The sequence below is a fragment of the Ursus arctos genome, unplaced genomic scaffold (genome assembly GCF_023065955.2).
Source record: "Ursus arctos isolate Adak ecotype North America unplaced genomic scaffold, UrsArc2.0 scaffold_48, whole genome shotgun sequence".
Taxonomy (NCBI): domain Eukaryota; kingdom Metazoa; phylum Chordata; class Mammalia; order Carnivora; family Ursidae; genus Ursus; species Ursus arctos.
Genome location: NW_026623065.1, coordinates 568,285 through 589,909, shown reverse-complemented (window position 1 = coordinate 589,909; position 21,625 = coordinate 568,285). Strand labels below are relative to the sequence as shown.

Here is a 21,625-nt window from a genome sequence, read left to right as displayed (position 1 = left end):
CATGTAAGATGAGGGACCATTTAGGGTTTGGAGCAGAGAAGCGATGCCGTCTGATCTAGGCTTGGAATCGGTCTGCCGTGGTGAGCGTGTATGCTAGGGTGGCAGGGCTGGGAGCGGGGAGGCCTGTTCCGGAGTGCTGTAGTCATTTCGGTGAGGGATGGTGGCTCCGGTCACGATGGTGTTGGTGAGCATGATGGCGAGGGGACAGCGTCTGGGCCTCTTTTGTGGGAAGAACCAACATTACTTGCTGACAAGACCGGATGGGGAATGTGGGAGGAAGACAGGCGGCAGGGATGACGTCCGTTGTTTCTCGCCTCAGCAGCTGGAAGGCGGACGTTGTCGTGAACGGAGAAGGCTGTGTGTAGGAAGGTTTGTGGAGGGGGCGGGCCAGTCAGCACCTGGGCTTGGAGGTGTCGGACGTTTCACTGAGTTCTCTTCGGTGATGCTCCACTTCCCCAAGGGGCCTACAAGCAGGCCCGGCAGAGAGTACACCTGCCAGGGTTTGGTCAGGAAAACCCGGGCCATTCTCGACAATTAGTCGTACGGGGAATTAGAATCCATCCCTACCTCTGGGAGGGCTGGCAGAGTTGAAGAGAATGATGTTTCTCTTCATTTTGCCCCCGTTGCCTCTTATTAGCGTTCACTGCCCGCCGCCCTGAGCTGTAGCAGGAAGGGGTTTTGGGAGAAGTAGCTCTGCCGTCTCGGTGATGCGCAGGAGCAGGCCGCGGTGGGGCTGCGGTGCAGAGTGAACAGCGGTCAGTCCAGCGCAAGGCCAGGCAGTCGGGCTGAGCCGGAGGGACAAGTTTTAGCTTTGTTAGCATAGAAGCAGCATTTGAATGAGCTTGCCTGGGAGGTAAGCATAGCTGAGAGGAGAAAGGACAGAGCCCTGGGCGACTCTGGAAGGAGGGAGCCATCGGTGGGGTAAGAAGAAAATCACGAGAACATGAGTGGGAGATCAGCTCTTGTCAGTTGTCGAAAGGACGAGCCCTGGGCTCTAATGATTGGATTGAGCAGTGCAGAGGTCGTTGGTAGTCTTAGAGGGAGAAGTTCGTGGAGTGGTGGGGGCCAGAGCCAGTGGGTTTAAGAGAGAAAAGGAAAAGAAGAATTTGCGATATCGAGTATGTTGTGTGTATGCTTGTTTGTGGAATTATTTGTACAGTAGTTGTTTTAAAGTCCCTCTGGGCTGATTGTCATATTTGTTCCCTTCTTGATATTGGCTTGTGTTGATTTTCTCCTCCCACGGGAATTGACGCTTTTCTGGTTCTTCCTATGCTGAATAAGTTTGGGGTGTGCCCTCCCCATTTAGGATATCATGCAAGGAGACTTTCCATTGTATTGAAATCTGCTGATTTTGGTCGTGGTTTAAATCCAGTCTTGCTTCCTAATCCCCCTGCTCCAGTTTACTTTTCAGAGTGGTCAGAGAGCTTCTGCAGTTACTCTTTCCAGCCTTCCTAGTTGCTCTTTCTAGGAGAGGCAGGAGGGAATGTGCTTCGTCTTCCTTACCTAGATCTGGGACCCTTCGCTTTGCAAACTGCTTCCATTTGTCCAGGTAGTGATCTCCAGTTCCACCGAGGCCAGTGATGCCCGCACGACTGTGTCTCTTGATCACTTACCACTCCCAGGCCTTGCAGGAGATTTCCTGCTAAGTACTGCATGCATTTGGTTCATGGGTCCTTCCTTTGGTGCCTCTCTCAGGTAGACAGAATGACCCTTAGGTATACCTTAGTAGCCCATTCGTTCATTTGTGTACAATTGAAGCGTTGTCTTGTCTTGAATATGTTAACTGTGCCTATTAATTAATTTGAGTAGAATAGTGTTTCTTTCGTATTTTTAATGAGCCTTTGCGCAGTGGAATTTTCTATGGATATTATTTACAGTGTAGAACAGAATGGTGGTTAAGAGGATGGGTGTTGGATAGGTCTTGCTTTGAACCTCAGATTCGATTCTTATTCCTTGCATGTTGACCAGGTTCCTTAAGCTCTAAATCTGTTTTCTTATCTGTTAAGTGGAGATTATCATAACTCTTTGACAAATGTGACAGAACATAGTTCTTAGTACATGGCTAGTTAGAGAAGAATCAGCCTGAGGTTCAGCAAATACAGTTCCCAGTGATGTAGTTATTTCTGTTGTGGGGATTTAAAAGCTAATCTTATTCCCTGATGAGTTTGACCAGCGTATCTAAGAAGTGCAAGCAGTTGGTATTCACCGTGTACTCTGCATGTAGAACGGGCGATTTATTGTTGTTGTTGTTGTTCCTAATACCGGTTTTTCAGCAATTAGTAATATTGCCTCTTCATTTCCCTAATGTATTCACATCATCAGTAGCTTACTACCGGTTGGACCGCAGACCCTGTTCCATGCGCTGGCACACAGATGAATGGGATGCAGTGACCTATGACCTATGAGCTGCTCCACTGTCTAGTATTAGAATGTGTTTGACTAGAAAATTATTTTGAAGCGTAAAGAAGCTTTTGTTTGCCCAGATAACTTTCATAATCATGTTTGCGTTCTTTATACATTTTTGGTTTTTCAGAAAGTTTCTTCTGACCTGTGTTCTTCAGAGTACAGGTTACTACGGCTTGCCTGAGTGCAGAAACCTTTGGTACACTGAGCTTAGAGGAAGGGACACCTGTGTGAAGTGGTTATATATTTTGGACATTAGAGACCTTCACAGATAATTTAAATGGTTAGAATGTTGTGCATTGAGAAACAGTGGTTTTGGGCTTTATTTGGCAGTTAGCATCAAGCGGACCATTTCCTGCCAGGGGCTCAGCCTGCATGGTTAATTCAAGCCAGAGATCTTCTAATATGGCAGTGTGTCATGTTGACTGTTAGTCAGCTTCAGAAAGAATCTTTCTGTCATGTTTGCTTTGGAAAGCCCAAATCATGTCCATTGTTTTAACAGTAATAAGATCTGGGTAACTTGGGAAGCCAGAATAGCATCGTGATTCTAAGGTAAGCTGGTGTTTGAATGCCTGATCTCTCTCTCCCTTGTCTGCTGTGTGACCTTGGAAAATGTCTTAAGTTTTTTTGGACTTTGTTTTCTCACATGCAAAATGGAACAAGAGTAGTAATCAGTTAGGGCTGTGAGGATTCCAGAGCTGGTGCTTGTAAAGCACTTGGGAGAGACTGCTATGACACCACACCCTCCGCAGATGGCAGGTTGTCACTGTTGTCCGGGTGAGTGAGAGGTGGGTGTCAGGGACTGTCCAGGTTGGACTGTGCACTGAAACGAGACCATTAGAAGCAAAGTGATCGTGTGGAGTATGTTACCTGTTCAGGAAGCATAGATTCAGAGTGTGTTGTGACTGGTGGGAAATTCTCATTTGCATGTTAGGGGGAAGAGAGTTCAGAGTAGCCTGAGGACCCCGTGTACGTATAAATGTCCCCACTTACGCCAGAAACGTAGAGATTGTCCATCTTACAAATACCTTCAAGGAGCTGGCAATTTATTTCATTGTATAATGAGCCAAGTTTAATTTTTCTTTGGAGCAAAAGAATTTAAGCATTTTAATTATAGGATTGGGGAAATACCTAGTTTTCTGCCCTAGTTGAACTAGTTCAAATTGTTATGCTTGTATTTTAGTAGTTCCATGCTGGACGTGGCCCTAAGCTGCCCGCAGTTCCAATGGCAGACATCCAGCAGGTCCAGTGTTGATAAATGCGGTGTTGCTATCTGCTTGAATTCTCCTTAAAATAGAAACTAAAGTGAGGAGCAATTATAAGGCCCTCAAAGCCAGTGTATACGCTCATTTATTCATCATTAGTTCATTCACGCATCAAGTGCATGTGTTCTGATCGTGTGTTTTAGGTGTTCGGTCCAGTGCGCGCTGTTGGTTATAGAGTGGCGAACAGAAACCAGACGTGGGGAGTAACTGGGCTGTCTTGTGTTTGCGGTTAGTAAGGAGAATAAAGCCAGTTCCAGCGGACTCGCAAGATTTCCCTGAATGACATTTTCAGGTTTATACTCCTAACAGACAAGAGGCAATAAACAAACAAACAAACAACGACAGTAGAAAAAGAGGGCTTTTAAAGAGCAAATGGTACTCACCTGCTGCAGGCACTGGGGCTTTTTGACCTTCACTTTGGTTTTATTTAATAGTGCTTTAAATATTTGTCTGGGATGGCGGTGCTGAGGCTGCGGAACTTAGGCTGTCGTTGTCCCCAGAATCTTGCTGCTTGGGTGGAGGAAGACACTGACAGGCCAGATTTAACATCCGCTCTAGTTTGTTGCACGGGAAGCTCCACCACCGGAGAGTCCTGCGTCTCTCTCGTCTATTGCCTTGTGTCCTGGGGCCGTGCATGGCATTTGTCAGCGACTCCACAGATACTGGTGTCATGTGAAGGCGTGCTGAGGGGGACAGGAGAGAGGTGTCTCACCTGGGGGAAGGGCACGGCTCCCACCGCACATGTGTCCAGGTCATCCCGGGGAAGAAGGTCCAGGTGGAGGAGGTGTCGAGGAGGGCACAGGTTGTTCTGTACACCGAAAATGGCTTAATGTTGCTGCTTTGTAGGATTCACGGGAGATAGCATGACAGTCAGACTGGGCTTGATCATTCAGGGACCGACAGGTCATATCAAGGAGTTGGGATTTCCTCTTCTTCAAAAGGAGTAATTCTAAAGTACTAGAAACCAGGTGTCCTGATACCCAAGCCGGCACTCTTTTCATATTACACAATGCGTACAATGTCAACCAAGTGTCATCAGGTCTTGGGTTCCATATCCATTAGTGATAGCCGGACTATTAAAGTTCTGTAAGCCCCTGGTGAACTTTTCATCTTTTGGGGAGAGTGAGGATATAGGAGAAATATTTGTTTTCTCAGGTGTGAAAAAAAGTTGAAACTCTTTAAATTTAAAGGCAAGCAAGGTCCATATGTCTTTGAATTCTAGTTCTCCGGAGGATAGCAGGTATATGTAGTAGATAGTACCCTAATAAATGCAAAAAAATACAAAAACCCTTTACTTTTGTGTATACTCTTGTAGCAGGCGTTGTACTGGACTCTGCAGGGTGATAACTGGATGAGAAATGATCCTCTCCAAAAGGTCTTTGCAGCCGAGGGAGGGAGACAGAGAAGTCAGTCAGTGATGATGGTACAGTGGGTAAGTCCTGTGATAGAGGTGCGCCCAGGGCATTATGATGGGTACTTATCTTTCTTCAGTCCCCCACTTTTTTTTCTTTTTTAAAGATTTTATTTATTTATTCGACAGAGATAGAGACAGCCAGCGAGAGAGGGAACACAAGCAGGGGGAGTGGGAGAGGAAGAAGCAGGCTCCCAGCGGAGGAGCCTGATGTGGGGCTCGATCCCATAACGCCGGGATCACGCCCTGAGCTGAAGGCAGACACTTAACCACTGTGCCACCCAGGTGCCCCATCAGTCCCCCACATTCTTAACCCTTTTTATACCTATTGTAATTTACCCCCTACCCCAGACCTATTTTCCCCATACCATCCAGTAGCCTCTTAGTAATTTTTCTTCATGGTCATACAGACTCATCTCTTCTTCACATTTGATTTCTGGGAGACAGTTTCCTGGAGATCTCTGTTCTGTTCTTTTCCGAGCTGCTTGCTCCTTCGGTCTTTTATTGTGTTGTCCCTGGATGTTCCTTTGTTCTCATCGTTTGGCTTTTGTCCAGAGTTGGATTTTATGTTTGTGGCAACTCTTGTCTTTGTCTTTCTTCACTGACTTCTTCCTTTTGGTGGCGTTAATTACTTTAAAAAGATAGTACAGTGTTTTTGGACAAGTTGAAGACAGCCTTCAGCATTCCCTCCTCTTGAGCAACACTGCTCCGGCTTGGACTTGTTTCCCTCTGTCCTGGTGCACAGCCACCATTCTGGAATCTCCCTTCATCGTCGTCCTGGGGATTCCCTTATCCCTTCTAATGGAAGCTCACGCCTTGCTCATTTTTTGTTGATGCTCGTGTTTTGGTGGAAGACTTTCTCCAGGGGCTTTCTGACATAGGATGCTTAGGAGGCAAACCTTTTGGGACCATGCATGATTGAAACTTGATTGATGGTTTCGCTGGGTATAGAGTTCTGTATTGGAATTCATTTTTGTTCATAAATTCAAAGATTGCTCCATTGCCTTCTTGTTTTCATGTTACTGTTTTAGAATTCAGAAGCTATTCTCATTTTCCTTCGTATGTAACTTTTCCCCCCTCCCATCTTTAGAAGCTTGTAGGAGTTTTACAATTTGTCCAAGTCTTTTGAAATATCGTGATGGTGTACCTTGTGTGGTCGGTTTTCATCCACTGTGCTGCATATTCAGCGGGTCCCTTCATTCTGGTACCTGGGAGTTTTCAGTTCTGGGAATACTCTTTGGCATTACTGTGCTGAGGTTTTCTCCCTTGCTTTTCCTTATTTTGTTTTCCTGGAAGTCTTATTATCCAGAACTTGGCTGTCCTGGGCAAAGGTTGTAATTATCTTAATACCTTTTTCTTCTTCTTCTTCTTCCTTCCTTTGCTCCTCCTTTTCTGCCTTTTTTTTGGGGGGGGTCTTTTTATTCTCTATTCAGGGAGATGACTTCAGTTTGACTTAACCTTTTCTTTAGTTTATTATTTCTGATTTCAGAAAGGTTCTTTAGATTTCCAAGGGCTCTTTTTCTATTTTTCTAGAAGAACATCCTGTTTTTCTTTCTTGATTGCAGTGTTGTCTTACCTCTATATTATTGATAGTTTGTATAGTCTCTGTTTCTTTTAGGTTGTTTCCTTCCTTCTCCTGTCTGACGTGGTGGGGCCCTTTGACTTTTACATCAGGGTATTCTGGGTGGGCCATGTGTTGGGGGTCCCCAGGGTTAGTATCTTTAGATCTGTCTTTTGGAGCTGATCAGATTCCCCAGAAATATTCTCCAGTCTCTTTCCGGCACAATTCTGACTTCAGAATCTGGAAGCCAGCGGTGTGCGTGTGTGGTCTGTTGTAGGAGAGCTGGAGAATTCACTGTTCACTGTATATACGGTCATTAAGTCCAGCTCTGTTCAGTGCAGCTGGGCAGGGTGACTTCAGTCCATAGACGCCTCTACTTTTCCGGGGAATGCCCCCTCCCATCTTCTTTCAGAGTGAGGGGGCATCACGTTGTGCCTGGCTTGAGGTTGAGGTTCTGGTTTCAGCTTCCATGGCCTTCCCCGGCTCCTCTGTATTTGGGGCTATGCCTTTTTTACCCCCGTTCTGTCTACACTGCTGCTGCCACTTCTGGTCTTCTAGGACACTGCTGTGCAAGTGGAAGTGGTTCCCGTGTGTTCCACTGCTGAATTAGGACCTGGCTTTCTTGGGCCTGCTGCCTCCTTTACTCTACTTCAGTCTGTTATAGTTTCTGTCTCCTCCAGGTTTCTTCTTTTTACTTTTTTGTTTGGGTCTCAATCTTCCATGTTAGAAGATTTCCTCAGTACTTCAAAAATCTTGGCTTTTTTCTCCTTTCAGTTCTCCCTGTGCTGTTTCAAACATTTTTTAAAAAGATTTTATTTATTTACTTATTTGAGGGAGTGAGTGTTTGCACAGGAGAGAGAGCAGAGAGCACAAACGGGGAGGGGCAGAGGGAGAGGGAGTAGCAGACTCCCTGTTGAGCAGGGAGCCTGACCTGGGGCTCCATCCCTGGACCCTGGGATCATGACCTGAGCTGAAGGCAGATGCTTAACAGACTGAGCCACCCAGGCGCCCCTGTTTAGAACATTTTTAAAAAATATCTCTGTAGTATAGTTTTGATGGAAGGCAGTGGAACAGATGTCTATACTCTGTCATTGTATCATGCACTTATTAGCCAACCACACCCTGTTAATTTATGATTTTTGATATGTTTGAATAGTTTCCAGTTGCTTGACATGTATTTCTTTTCTTTTTTTTTTTTTTTTTTAAGATTTTATTTATTTATTTGACAGAGAGAGATACCAGTGAGAGAGGAGACACAGGCAGGGGGAGTGGGAGAGGAAGAAGCAGGCTCCCAGCGTAGGAGCCTGATGTGGGGCTCGATCCCAGGACTCTGGGATCACGCCCTGAGCCGAAGGCACACGCTTAACGACTGAGCCACCCAGGCACTCCTTCCTGTGTGTTTCTTAAGTAGAAATAGGTTTGAAGACAGGGACGTGGTGCCCTCTTCTCACCCCTCATCCCAGGCGTTGCCCAGTAGGCTTGCGTGGGAGGTGATGGAACTGGCTGAGGGGTGAGTTCAGTAGAGCTTCAAGAAGTGAAAGGAAGGGGGTTTTAATGCGCATGTTGTCTCTCCTTGTCAGGTTCTCTGAGGACTATGGAAAGAGGAAAGAGAAACCCGGAGCATTACGTTTAAACCCACGTTTGATTTCTTCACAGAGTTATCGTGGCCTTCAGAACTGTGAGTATAATTCTCTTGCTACATTTGTGTTTTGGTTTTTCCTTTTGTTTTGATTTTTCTTTCATCTGTCTTAAGGTTTCTTTGACATATAATAGAAACAAATAAAAGCTAGTTGATTTTGCAGAGTAGGTGAGGGAAGAAGTATCAGTTGTTTAGTGCCTTTTATGTGTGGAGAGAGGCAGGCAGGATGACAGTCCTGTCCCTGATAGTTGTGACAGTAGCAGCATGTGCCCTAGAAGAGTGGCCCAACAGGGTCAGCACTGGGCCATCCAGCTCCTAGGTGAGTCTCTGGCAGTAATCCCCTGAATGAGGCTACACTTTGCCCGTTTCACATTTGCATAACTGAAACAGAGGTTAAAGGTTACTAAGTTAGTAAAAAGCAAAGCTGGGATTCAGACTCAGTCTGGCTTTGGAGCCTGTGCTTTTTACTCGTGTTTTATTCTTATGGGCTCTGGATTCAGATGTTGGCTTGGCTGCTTACTTACTAACTCTTCTCTAACTACCGAAACCTAGCTTTCTCTCCATGCGAACTCTTCATTGACTACTTTTTTTTTTTTTTTTAAGATCTTATTTATTTATTTGACAGAGATAGAGACAGCCAGGGAGAGAGGGAACACAAGCAGGGGGACTGGGAGAGGAAGAAGCAGGCTCATAGCGGAGGAGCCTGACGTGGGGCTCGATCCCATAACGCCGGGATCACGCCCTGAGCCGAAGGCAGACGCTTAACCGCTGTGCCACCCAGGCGCCCCTCTTCACTGACTACTTAAACCTAGCTCTTTCCTCTGACAAAGGGTGCTGGTGATGGGACCGCTCTCCCAGGGTTGTGGTGAAGATGCCATAAGAAATGTGAAATGTGCTCAGCATTCACAAATGTTAGCAATTGCTATTCGGTGGCAGTTCCCCCACTTTAATGAGAGGAAAACTAAGCCCCAGAGATTGGGTTATTTGTGATTTGTTAATTTGTAACCTTGGCACTTGTGCTGCACTCCACAGTTGGGAGGTTATAGAATTGAGATTCTATTCCAGTTTGTCTTATTTCCAAAGACTGCTCTTTCTGGTAGGCCTAGTGGTAAATCGAGGACAGATCGTTGATAGAAGATTCATCAATCTGTCTTGTGGTATTAGCATTGGTAAGATTTTAGCAATACATTGCTTTGGTGTAAAAGCCCCATAAACTTAGACTTCATGGATTCAGAATTCAGAATCATTATAATTACGTTGAATTTGACTTTGGCAAGTGTGTTTGTCTTAGATGTCCAAGGGGCAGGACCCTGGATTGTTTTTCCATTTCCTTCTGGGGGTCAGTTCACTTTCCTCCTTTGTTCTCCTTTCTCCCCCAAACCCACTTTTGTTTCTGCCAGGATTAGGTATTAGGGAAGGGAAGGAAAATTGTGTCACGAAGTTTCAGTTTCCAAGTAAGGCCTGGAAGTCTTGCTCCTTTTTTCTGATTCCTTCTACCCTTTCTTGGCTATGAGAGGCACCTGTTCTGTGTGCTGTGCCAGGTGTGACTCTGCTGTCTTTTGGAGAAGGCCATGCCCAGCTGTTTACATCCCTTGTCTCCTCCCCACCCTCCCTGCACATTTCAATGTTTCTTCCTGTAACAGTGGGCTATATTTATTGGGTACAAGTCTGTTTCTGCATCTTTAAGAGCAAAGATTTTGTTATTTCGTTTCTGCATGTTTTCTGCTTGACCCATGGGTAGTTTTCACTAAATGCTGGATGAAGTAGTGTTTAATGCTTGCCACAAAATAAGTTCTCTTTTCTTAGTGGATCCAAACAAGAGGGAGAATATCAAGTATAACTTTTCATCAGCATTAGCTATTAAAAATCGTTCGTCATGGTAGAGCCCAAGACAGTTTCATATTTAGCAGAAGTTACACAAAATTTTTCTTCTTAATGGGATGTGCAGTGGAACGAAGGCCTGACAGGGAACTGAGAGCCCGTTCTTGGCTCACTGGAACTTTGAACACCGAGATATAATCTGCTGCTTCTAGTTTGGCCCTCCCCTCCCCTCCCCCCCGTTTGAAAATATGTAAACCCAGGAAAAATACCTTATAACCAGTGTTTCTATAATTGTTTCCCCCAATTCTGGACAACTGGTGAGGCCACACGAGTAAGCCTGGCTTTGTACAGCATCGACTTAATGGTGTTCCTCTGAGATCCGGGGCCCTTGATGTACCTGAGTGCCCTGGTCCACTTGAGCCCCTGCAGGATGGATCAGGTTCTTGGTTCTTGATTTGTTTTGGGGTGTTGCATTCTTAAGGCAGAACTTGGGATGGAGGTGTTTTACAATCAGAATTCTAGGAAAGAAAGCAAAGTTTTGGAGGAGTTGAATTGCTGAAATATGTATGGAGATTATTTTCAGGGTTAATGGGGTGTGGGGAGGCAGTAGACAGAAAAGAAGGTTGCCCGGAGACCCATCTGAAACCCCCCATTTGGTGAATAAAGATAGGTTATTTAGCGTCAGGGCAGCTGAGAACAATCGACATAGATTGAACTGTGAGGTTCTGGGGCTGTTTGTCCAAACAAAGAGTCGCTAGGGTAAGGCGGTGCTGGCTGTCGGCTCCGGAGGCCAGCTGTCCCTCCCTCAGTGTTGAGCCCTGAGATTCGGCTGAGGTTTGAAAGGCTAGTGTGTTGGGAATAGACACTGGTGGTGGGGGTTGGAGGGTGGGGGAGAGTAGAGGACAACCAGGAGATTGTCGGCACGCTGTTCAGGGAACCAGGTGAGCGGCAGCGGCGGCTGGGATTGGAGCAGGAAAACTGGAGGTGGTGAGAAGCAGTTGGGCCTTGGATGTATTTCAAAGGTAGAACCAGTAGGATTTGCTGACAGATTGGATAAGGCATGTGAGGACAAAGGGGAGGAGTTGAGTTGACTAGAAGGCTCTTGGCCTGGGCAACTAGATGGGGGGAAGGCTGTGGGTGGAACTTGGTTTAGAGGGGCAGATGGGGAGCTCACTGTAGGCGTTTTAAGTTTGTGATTCTGTTAGGGATCCAAGTAGAGATGTCATGTAGGCAGTTGTAAATAGGCATTTGGTGGTTGGAAGAGAAGTCTGAGTTGGAAGTGGCCATGAAAACGCAGTGACGGTCTGTGGTCACCGAGGGAGTGAGCACAGAGAAGACAAGCAAGCCTGAGCCTCGGATCACTCTGCCATCGAGTGCTCAAGGACGAACATGAGCAGTGTTTGGCACAGAGCAGGTGTGAAGAAGACCACAAGCACTGGCACCATGGGAAGAAGGGAAGAAGTGTCCAGGAGGAGGATGTGATCAACTCTCTGAAGTGTCAGGAAAGGTCATGATGAGGACTGAGGTTTGGCCTTCGGGTTTGGCGACTTGGAGGACACTCTGGCAAGTGCTCGGCGCAGTGTGGGGGCGTGGTCAGAATGAAAGCCCGCCTGGACGGTGGTGTGAAGGGGGAGAGGGTAGTGAGACAGATTGCATCTGGGTGACTTAGGTCCAGGGTGTACGGTCATCCTCACACTTACTCACCATCTGGGTGCTGAGCAACGCAGCCGGGTCCCTGAGGTCCGTGGTGGTGTTTTCATGTCACGGGCGGGGAAAGGTCAGGTTCAGAGCTTACAGTAGCTTTCTCAAGAGTACGGAGCCGGCAGGCTGACGCCAGGTCTCAGGCCATGCACGCTGTCCTCAGCTGCCCTGCGTCCTGAGGGCGGAGAGACACTGTTGAAGGGGAAAGGGGGTAGCGTGGTTGTAAAATTGTAGGAAAACATTTATGTCCTGCTGGAAGTGCTTCTGTTAGAGATTCTGTTTCTTTTTCTTACTTAGAAATTTCACTTCTATCAGAGGGTGGTAGGTGCATGTGTTCAAAAGTAAAACAGTGTTGAATGGTTCATGCAGAACCCAGCGGGCTCCTGTCCTGCCTCCACCATCCGCCTCCCAGAGCTGCCTGGAATCCTGCTTATCTGTTTCTTGTAGCATTTCTGTCCACGGTTCCCAGCAATATCTATGTAGAGGCAGGGCCATCGATGCGTCACTTTTAGAAAAAGTTACATTTTGAACTCCCATCTTTCCCCACATAGTTGTAGCACAATTTTTGTTTAGAACCATAATTTGGCGAATTGTTTTGACTTTGTTAATGTTGCTCACTATTGAGCTGGTGAATGTAGCATGATTATATTCCCTTTTAGTTCCACTTTTTGTTTTCCTGTTTTCTTGAGCTTAACAGTTGCCACTTTTTTTTTTTTCTGTTTGCTTGATATTCTTAAGAGTTCTCACTCTCCCTGACAGTAAGGCCTCTTAATAAAATTTGCCATCTGCTCATGTGTATTCCTTCTGTCTTCACCCCCAGGGACATCTGTTTTCTTGCATGCTGGACAGGTTACTCTCCCATGGTAGCAGGGTTGAGGTGCGTAGGGCAGATCCTGCAGGAGCAGGCGAGACCAGGTAGAGAATCCTGATGGGGAAGACAGTGATGGGGAGCTCAGAGGGAGGGGGACGGTGTCCTCCTGAGAGAGCAGGTCCGGGCATGGTGAGTGGGGCTCGCGGTAGTTGGGGAAAGGCATTCCAGGTGGAGAAGGTGAGAAAAAGCAGAGCGGGACGAGATCGGTTACTTTTTGTTAACCTACAAAGCCTGTATTGTGGCGCCTCGCTAGGTGGTACATGTTAACTTAGTTACTGACTCTTCCTTTAAGACCTTTAAATAGATTTCCATGGAAAATGTGAAATTCAGATCGTTAAACATCTGTCATAAATTTTTTATTTTTTGAAAGATTTTATTTTTTAAGTAATCTGTACACCCAATGTGGGGCTCAAACTTACAACCCCGAGGTCAAGAGTCGTACACTCTACTGACTGAGCCAGCCAGGGTCCCCCGTCATAAATTTTAATATTTTCTTAAAACCTGAGCATAGAATATATCATGACACTTAAATCCAAGAGATCATCTTAAACTGTTGATTCCATGTATTTGTTCATGGAAAAATCTTTATGGATATCCCGTCACTGAGGCGGCCTAGCCAGTCATCGTGCAGTGTGCGAGTTGTAGATTGGTGGTTGAGTCTCTTCCTATAGCAGCACACACCGCATTCTAGCTCTCTCAACAGATGGGCCTCGGTTGGGCTCCCAGGGCCTGATCGCTTCCCTGGGAATTAATCTCCGTGGGCCTCTGCCACTCCTCTGGGATCGTGGCCATCCGGTCTGACAGCTTAAGTTGCTAATTGACTTGTGGGGAAGACAGATTAAAAATACATTTATATGTGAGCGTGTGAATTTATTTTATAATTGTATTTATGTAAATAATCTGGACATCTATACGTTTACAGTAAAAGGTGTTAAATGCTTTCCAGAAGAGTGATGAAGTTTTATGAGTGCCCAGCATGAGGCAACAGCTCGTGGTGCCTGGCACTCAGTAGCCCCTCAGTGAGAATGAATGCTGAGCTCCAGTCTGTCCCCCGCTTGCCCTGATGCCAGCGATGTTGTGAGACACTGCCTCCTCTGCACGGGCCTCGCCCTCAGCTCGGCTCTGAAGGGCTCCAGCCTCAGCACTGCCGGCTGGTGCCTCTTCATGCCACCCCCCCCCCGTTATGCTTTTGTTTCTCCTTTTCTGCTTGGAACATTCATTCTTTTTAAAGGGGAAACTTTGAGGGTTCTGCCCTAGGGCATGGCTGTGTGTGTGTGTGTGTGTGTGTCTGCCTGTCTCCCTCTCTCTCATTTGGACCACAGGGCTGGGCTTTGGCATCTTTGTGCATCAGCTCTGCACACACAGGCTTAGCTGGTAACTCATTCAACTTTCTTTATTTGCTTGTCTCACTTCCTTGGTTGTCAGTTCTCGTGGGCCAGGTTCTAACGTTACTGCTTTTTGAATCCATGTGATCTGACATGTTATCAGCACTCAGTGATTGTTGAGTGAAAATAATCCCGAATTGTTGAAATCTGGGGCATTTTTCTAAAGGAGGTGCTGTTTCATGCCGGTGGAGACGGTGGGGAGAGTCTTCCATACTGTAGGAATTCTGGGGGCAAAGGCACTGGGAAATGAACTTGTGTGTGGAGTGTTTAGGCAAACATGGGCTTTCCTGCTGATTATAGTTGGAGGCTGCGTTAAGGTTCGTGGAGAGAGGTGAGTAGGGAAGGCTTGCTCCTCCGCCCACTGTCTCTAAGGGGTGAGGGCGGGGCTCTTGTAAGCCTTTACCCTGCCCCTAAAGATCTGTGCTCCCCAGGTGTGGTTCCAGCCTTTTTGTCTTATCCCTGTCCACCCACTTGACACTGTTCTCTCTTTTCCTGGGAGGCTCACCCACCATTTGGCTTTGCACACCTTGTCTACCTCTGTCCCCCGCTGCCTGGTCACCAGTGCCTTTCCCCTGTACCTGGGGACACCCTGGAAACCACCAAGCCATTCTAGCTTAGATTCCTAGTGTGTGCTCCTTTCCTTGTCAATCCGAATTGTTGGTAAGCGTCAGTGGAATGTGCTTGCGCCCCCAGCATGTGGTAGGTGTGCAGAAGAGGGGAGTTCGTGTTAAGTAGGCCTTTCTGGTGCTGCAAAGAGGCGGGCTGGGCTAGGGGACTGAACACATGGTGCAGGGTGGAGCACCGCAGTAGGGCAGTGCTTGGACAGAGACGGGAGCACAGCCTGGCCAGCGTGTTCTCCGTGAAGGGCTCACCTTTGCTTCTGAGGTCTTAACCGAGAGAGTACAGTGAGCCCCCTTTCAGCCCTAGTTTGGATATTATTAACATCAACTTCCTCATGCACAGAAATAATATGGTGGGTATTATAATTTGTCTCTCAGATTGTTTCACTTTCCTCATTGTGTTTGGAGAAGAAGCCGCTGGTTTCCCCGTGTTCTTTTCATGTGCAGTTTTAGAGCTTTTCGTTTCACGTAGGACCTTTCGTTTCACGTAGCGCGCGCCAGGAAATGTGTGCACCAGCTGATGCTTTATCGCAGGCTTCCGTCCGTCTGTCATGGCCCCCGCCCCCAGTCTCCTGGTTGAGCAGTAATTATATGAACCCGTAGAGTGTGTCGTCCCCCCGATCACCCTCCTCCCGGCACCACTGTCCCCATCTGTCCCGGCGCCCGCTCCTGCTCGCCCTTCTCACCAGCCGGCACACTCTGGGGTCTACTTGTTTGCACTGTTTGCTGTCCTGCAGTGAAATGCACCGCCCCCCACCAGGCAAGGAACTGCTCATTCCAGATTAATGCTGCACCCCCAGGGCCTCACACTGCTAGACTCCTGTAGTGAGCCGATGAGTAGATTGATGGATTTAGTCACCTTGTCTGCTTGCAGAGACAGAGGTTCACATCACTAGAGGCAGATGAGAAGGGTCATGGAGGTTTTTGTGAAAATTAAAAAAACTTCTTTGTAGTGCCTGAATGGTTAGTGACACTGAGTTTTTAAAGCAGATTTCACAAATCTTTCCTTTCAAATTCATCTGTAATTGTTCAAACTATTAGGAATTTATTGTAAATTTAACAGTTTTCTGTATTTCATAACTTTATCTGTTTTCAGTTAAAGAGAAAAATCCATTTTGAAACAATTATCACTGAGTGGTTTTGTTTTGCCTTTGAGTAATATTTGTATTAATGGTAGTGTGATTGACTGTAGCTCCCAGAGCGGAGGTTTATATGCCCGTCTACATTATCTTCTTTACCTTCTTCAGATGATACATGTCGGCATTTCTATACCTTTCTCCTGAAAAGTTGTAGAAAATGAGTCCTATTCTAAATGTTGTATAGGAGTTTGATGTTGAAAACCAAGCAGTGGTGGTAAGTTTTTCCTTTGAGCGTGAAGACCAGCGTGCCGTTGGCTTCTTTCCTGTGCTCTGACGCTCCGGAGTGTGTGTCCGTGTCGCCCTCTGCGCACAGTCTGCGGCGGAGTCTTTGGTCAGGGGGCGGTGCTTTGCCAGTGACAGCAGCTTCCGCAGCTGACAGGCTTCGGGTTCCCTTCTGTTTCACCTGGGGCCCTGTCACATCTGTGCATCGATTTGGGCGAACTGGCCTGTGAACAATAGTGTGACTTCTGGTCAACCTGTCCAGGTAGCGAGGTCTGTGAGCTCCCTCAGTTGTGTGCGGTACGTCTCAGTTTGGAGGGCTTCGTGCTGTTCCAACGCCGTTGTAAGGGGCAGCGCTTGGCTTATGTGTGGCAGTGGTTCACCTTGTTCGTTTATCTCGTGGCCTTAATATAAATTCACTTATTGGTTCTGGTGGTTTACTGGAGCAAGTAGAAAATCCAAAGAAATCTATGCTCGTGTAATCTGAAAATAACCTTTTCTGTCCAATCTTTATGTCTTTTATTTCTCTGTCTTGCCCTCTCGCCTTGACCGGCACCTTCATTACAGTGTTCTTGTCATGTGCTGGCCTCAGGGAGCAAGTTCTCAGTGTCGAGTAGGGTTTAGTCCTCGTTTTGTCTTTGTTTTGGTAGAGGTCCTCCGCTGAATGTAAAAATTTTCCTTTTAACTCCTGGTTTTCTGAGAGGTGTTGTGTTTTTGTTTTTGTTTTTAAATCGTGAGAGGGTGTTGCATTTTGTCAAGTGCTTTTTCGGTGTGTATTGAATTGCTTGTAGAAATTTTCTGTTTTATAAAATAATGGGTGAATTACGTTTCGATTGTTGAATCAGCCTTGCATTTCTGAGGTAAATCCCACTTGATCATGTTGTATTATCCTTTTATATATTGTTAGATCGATAGGCAATATTTTGTTTAGGAAATCTGTATCTATTTGCGTGGGGGTATCAATCTGTCATTTTTTTTCTTGTGACCTTTTTGTGGTGCTCTCATTTCAAGTACCGCCATTCTCATAGAACAAGCTGGGAGGTGTCCCCTTACGTTTCCGTTTGCATGACCAGTGTATGTAAAGTTAGGGACACTAATCTCTCGTGGCAGTACTGGGAGTCTTAGTCCCATTTGGTGGCGAGGTACTAGTCACAAAGGGCTGTAAAGCAGCAACAGGAATGTGTTGTCTTGTGGAGTTGTATTCCAGGGATGGGGATGCACACACGCATGTATGCGTGTGCTCATGTAGAAAGCCGTGGAGCTCTGCGCTCGGGATTTGTGCATCTCACACGTTAGGCTCCAGTCCAGACTAGCAGAATTGGACCGTGTGTGCAGCCCCCACGCAGCGATGCAGCTCTGGAGGTCTGGCATTGTGCTCAGTTTGGAAAGGGAAGATCAGACGCATCAACACGGTATCTTAAGCCAGGTTCCTAAAGCCCAGGGAAAAGAGTATATATAAAATCTGAGATACGAGATTTTAAATGCTTAAAAATACCCTAATATTACACGTGTAATAAAGTGGTACAGCGTTAAAGGAATTTGTTAGAAAAAAATGCAGACCAAAACTTATAACAGAAAAGGAAACCATTTCCTAGAACCAGGGAGCAAGGAGAAGAATTGAGGCTTGAATGTTGAGGAAGGGGGCCGAGAGCCGCTGGGCAGGGATTCAGGGGATGAAGGGCGGCTCCTGCAGAGTCGGACTGGAGCGGGTGCCAGAGAGGCCCAGTGCTTCCTTCTGTGTGGCTCTGCTGCTGGGAACATCTGATGAGCTTCCGTCAGTGGCCGATGCTGCAGGTGGAAACATTTCAGACCGGAGCTGTGTTTACACCCCCATCGCTTATACTGTAATGTCTCTGTGCGGTGCTGTGAGAGGTGTCAGGATGTTGACGGAAGAAAGAGCTCTGCAGCAGTCACTTCCACAGGGAGGGTTCCCCTGATTTTCGGACACCTTGCTTTTCAGACTGTAGGTGGTTTCAGTGACCTGCAGATTTTATTTGGATTGCAGCTTGAGACTTTTTCACACAGTCTTGTTTAATGTTATGTAATGAGTTTAGGGGACGTGAATATAAACTTTCCTTATATTTATGTTGGCCAGAAAAATGTTGTATTGAAAGATATACGTAGTCTGTCTTATATTAAAAGCAAACAAACAAAAACCAAGGAAAAAACTTAGGACCTTGTTAAGCAGGATGAGGCCGTATGTTGTATTTCCCCCAAGGTCTGTTTTGTTAACCATTTCAAATTTTTTTAAGAGAAACAAAATACTTCCAGAATATCATATACTAACTTTACTTTTCTACTGTGAAAATCTTACCTATTGTAAAGTTGACAGAATCATTGAGAAGATAATATCAGACTGTCGGGTATTCTGTTTGTTTTAACTTTTATGTAAGATCATGATGGAATGGTGTACTGCTGGTATATTTTCAGTTTAGAAAAATGCATATTGTCTTTTTATAGGGCAAGGTTTAGCGGAAAATTCTTGGAACACTTGTGCTTCATTTGGTCATTGGGTTTAATTACAGATTTCAAACATACCAGATAGTATTATAGTGGGAATGATAGTCTGTTGTTTTCTTTTTTTGACAAGGATTCATAAAGCTTTGAAGTGTGGCAGGAAAGATGCTTTTTAGGGCTATGATGGGACTTTTGAAGTATTAATTAAATGGGGGGGGCCTTTTAGGCTTTCCATTTTGAAAACAATCTTAGCATTTCCCTTTCATCGGCCTAGAGAATTCAGGTTATCCCTCCTAAGCACTGCTGCCGCGGATTGGATGCTGACATCGTCTCTAATATATCTTGGTAATAAGCACTCTACCTTCATTATCTCCTCTAGGATGGTGGGTGTTACTGCTTGTGCTCTGCAGACAAGGAGCCTCTAATAATTTAAGAGTCACTTGTTGGGAGCGGGGGAGGCAGGTATAGTCTTTAACATTAGTAACACACACTGCTTCTCAGTCGGGATCTTGCTCAGAAGTCACGGCCTCTGGAACCGTCACTGAGACTTGTCTCTTCGGTAGAATTCACAGCCTTCTTCAGTTATAGGCTCAGGGACTAGATTGGGCTCATTCTTTTAAAGGTTTATTTGTGTGATTTAGGTGAAGTTTTAGGTGTCCTATAATCTCTAGGGTGTCTTGCCCATAGAAAGTAAATGGATGGCTCAAGGCAGAGATGCTTTAATAGTCTTGATAATCCAAGGGATGTGCCTGCCTAACCACTGAAAGTCGTCAAAGCCATAATAGTTGAAATGCTATTGTAGTACATTATTTTCCCCATCGTAGGTTGTTAACAGCGTTACTATGGAAATTGCATTCTTTTTTTTTTTTAAGATTTTATTTATTTATTTGACAGAGATAGAGACAGCCAGCGAGAGAGGGAACACAAGCAGGGGGAGCGGGAGAGGAAGAAGCAGGCTCATAGCAGAGGAGCCTGATGTGGGGCTCGATCCCATAATGCCGGGATCACGCCCTGAGCCGAAGGCAGACGCTTAACGCTGTGCCACGCAGGCGCCCCTGGAAATTGCATTCTTGCACTCAAAATTGGGGATTAAGTGAAGTTAGCCACACTTTCTTTCTCTTTGGCTCCCAGAATCCTGTGAGGAGTCTTTTACCTGATCTTAGCAGGAGATGGAAACGTTCTTTTATAAGGGGACTGGTCCAAGAGAAAAGGCAGACTAACGTTCTGGGGTCTCTAGCCAAGCAGCTGATTCTCTGCTCAGCGCAGAGATCATCAGGTCGCCCGCATGTACAGGGCTCCTCGACAACCAGGTGTTTAAAGACAGCGTCTGCAGCACAGCAAGAAGAAACAAGTGGGACAACACCAAACTAAAAATTTCCGTGCAGCAAAGGAAACCATCAACCAAAGGGCAAGAAAAGGGCAGCCTGAAGAATGGGAGAAAATATTTGTAAATCATATATCTAATAAAGGACTAATATTTAAAATATATAAGCAACTCATACAACTCGATACCAAAAAAAAAAGTGTTGAAAAAAATGGGCAGAGGATCTGAGTAGACATTTCTCCAAAGAGGACATCCGGATGGCCAACAGATACGTGAAAATATGCCCAGCATCATTCATCGTCAGGGAAATGCGAATCAAAATGACCGTGAGGTATCACCTCACACCTGTCAGAATGGCTGTGATCACGAAGACGAGAATAACAAGTGTTGCTGAGGATGTGGAGAGAAAGGAGCCCTCATGCACTGCTGGTGGGAATACAAACTGGTGCAGCCACTGTGGAGACAGTATGGAAGTTCCTCAAGAAATTAAAAGTAGAATTAACCATATGATCCAGCTGTTTCACTATGAGGTATTTATCCAAAGAAAGTGAAAATACTAATTTGAACAGATATATGTGTACTACAGGATTATTTCCAATAGCCAAGACATGGAAGCAACCCAAGTGTCCATTAATGAGTGAATAGGTGGAGAAGATTGTGTGTGCGTTCGTACACACACATATAAATACATACCGTGTAGTATTATTCCGCCATTAAAATGAAATCTTGCCATTTGCAAGAACATGGGATGGATTGTGAGGACATTATGCTACATGAAATAAGACTAATCTTTCAGAGAAAGACAAATACCTTGTGATCTCAGTAACGAGTGGAACCAAAAAAACCAAAACAAACGAACAAATAAAACTAGATACAGAGAAAAGAACGGTGGTTGCTCAAGGGGGGCTTGGAGGGGTGGGCGAAATGGGTGAGGGGGTCAAGAGGTACAGAATTCCAGTTATCAATAAGTTGTGGGGCTATAACGTACAGCATGCTCCCTGTAGTTGATAATATTGTAGTGTATACCTGAAAGATGCCGAGAGAGTAAATCTTAAAAACTCTCATCACAAGAAAAAAGTTCTTTTTTTGGGTGACTTTTTATGGTGACAAGTGGTAACTAGACTTGTTATGGTGATCATTTCATATTGTATACAAATGTCAAATCATTACATGTACACCTAATACTAATTTGTTGTATGCCAATTATATTTCGATAAAAAAAATAAAGACAGCCTTTGCTTTCAAAATGTGAAGCCAAAACAGAGAGAGAAAACAGTTTTGAGTAACAAAGAGGAAACCACAAGCAGAAAGAAGCTAAAAGAAGATAAAAAATTTAAATGTCAGTAGAACTGCATCCATGAAAGACCAACAGAATCCTTTTTTTTTTTCTTTTTAGGATTTATTTATTTATTTTTGGGGGGTTGGCAAAGGGAGAGGTGGAGAGAGTCCCAAGCAGACTCTGCTGCTGGGCGCAGAGCCTGACGCAGGGCTCGCTCCGACAGCCCTGAGATCACGACCTGAGCCAAAACCAAGAGTCAGATGCTTTAACCAGCTGCGTCACCCAGGCACCCCTAGAATTCTTTCAAAAAGTGCATTCAAAGAAGAGGAAAATTGAAAGCACCAAAGTAGACATAAACTCAGTAAGAGCAGTGGGAAATAATGTGGAAGATATCTCTCAGAACATGTGTAGGAAAGAAAAATGAGGGAGAAAAGAAAGCAAGTAGGATGATGAGTTGAGAAGGTCCAACATCCAAATAATAAGAGTTGTAGAAAGAGACAAAAGGATTAAATCATCAAAGATCTGATACA

General features: G+C 45.6%; 1 protein-coding gene across 1 annotated transcript in view; it reads left to right on the top strand.

Annotated features, from left to right (window-relative positions):
• Positions 1–21,625, top strand: part of LOC125282196 (focal adhesion kinase 1-like) — a 71,655-nt gene that overhangs the window by 16,172 nt on the left and 33,858 nt on the right. Inside the window, exons 2-3 of the mRNA XM_057306935.1 lie at positions 4,984–5,100; positions 8,221–8,318. The gene's annotated coding sequence lies outside the window, so the exon portion shown is untranslated. The remainder of the gene's footprint in view (positions 1–4,983; positions 5,101–8,220; positions 8,319–21,625) is intronic.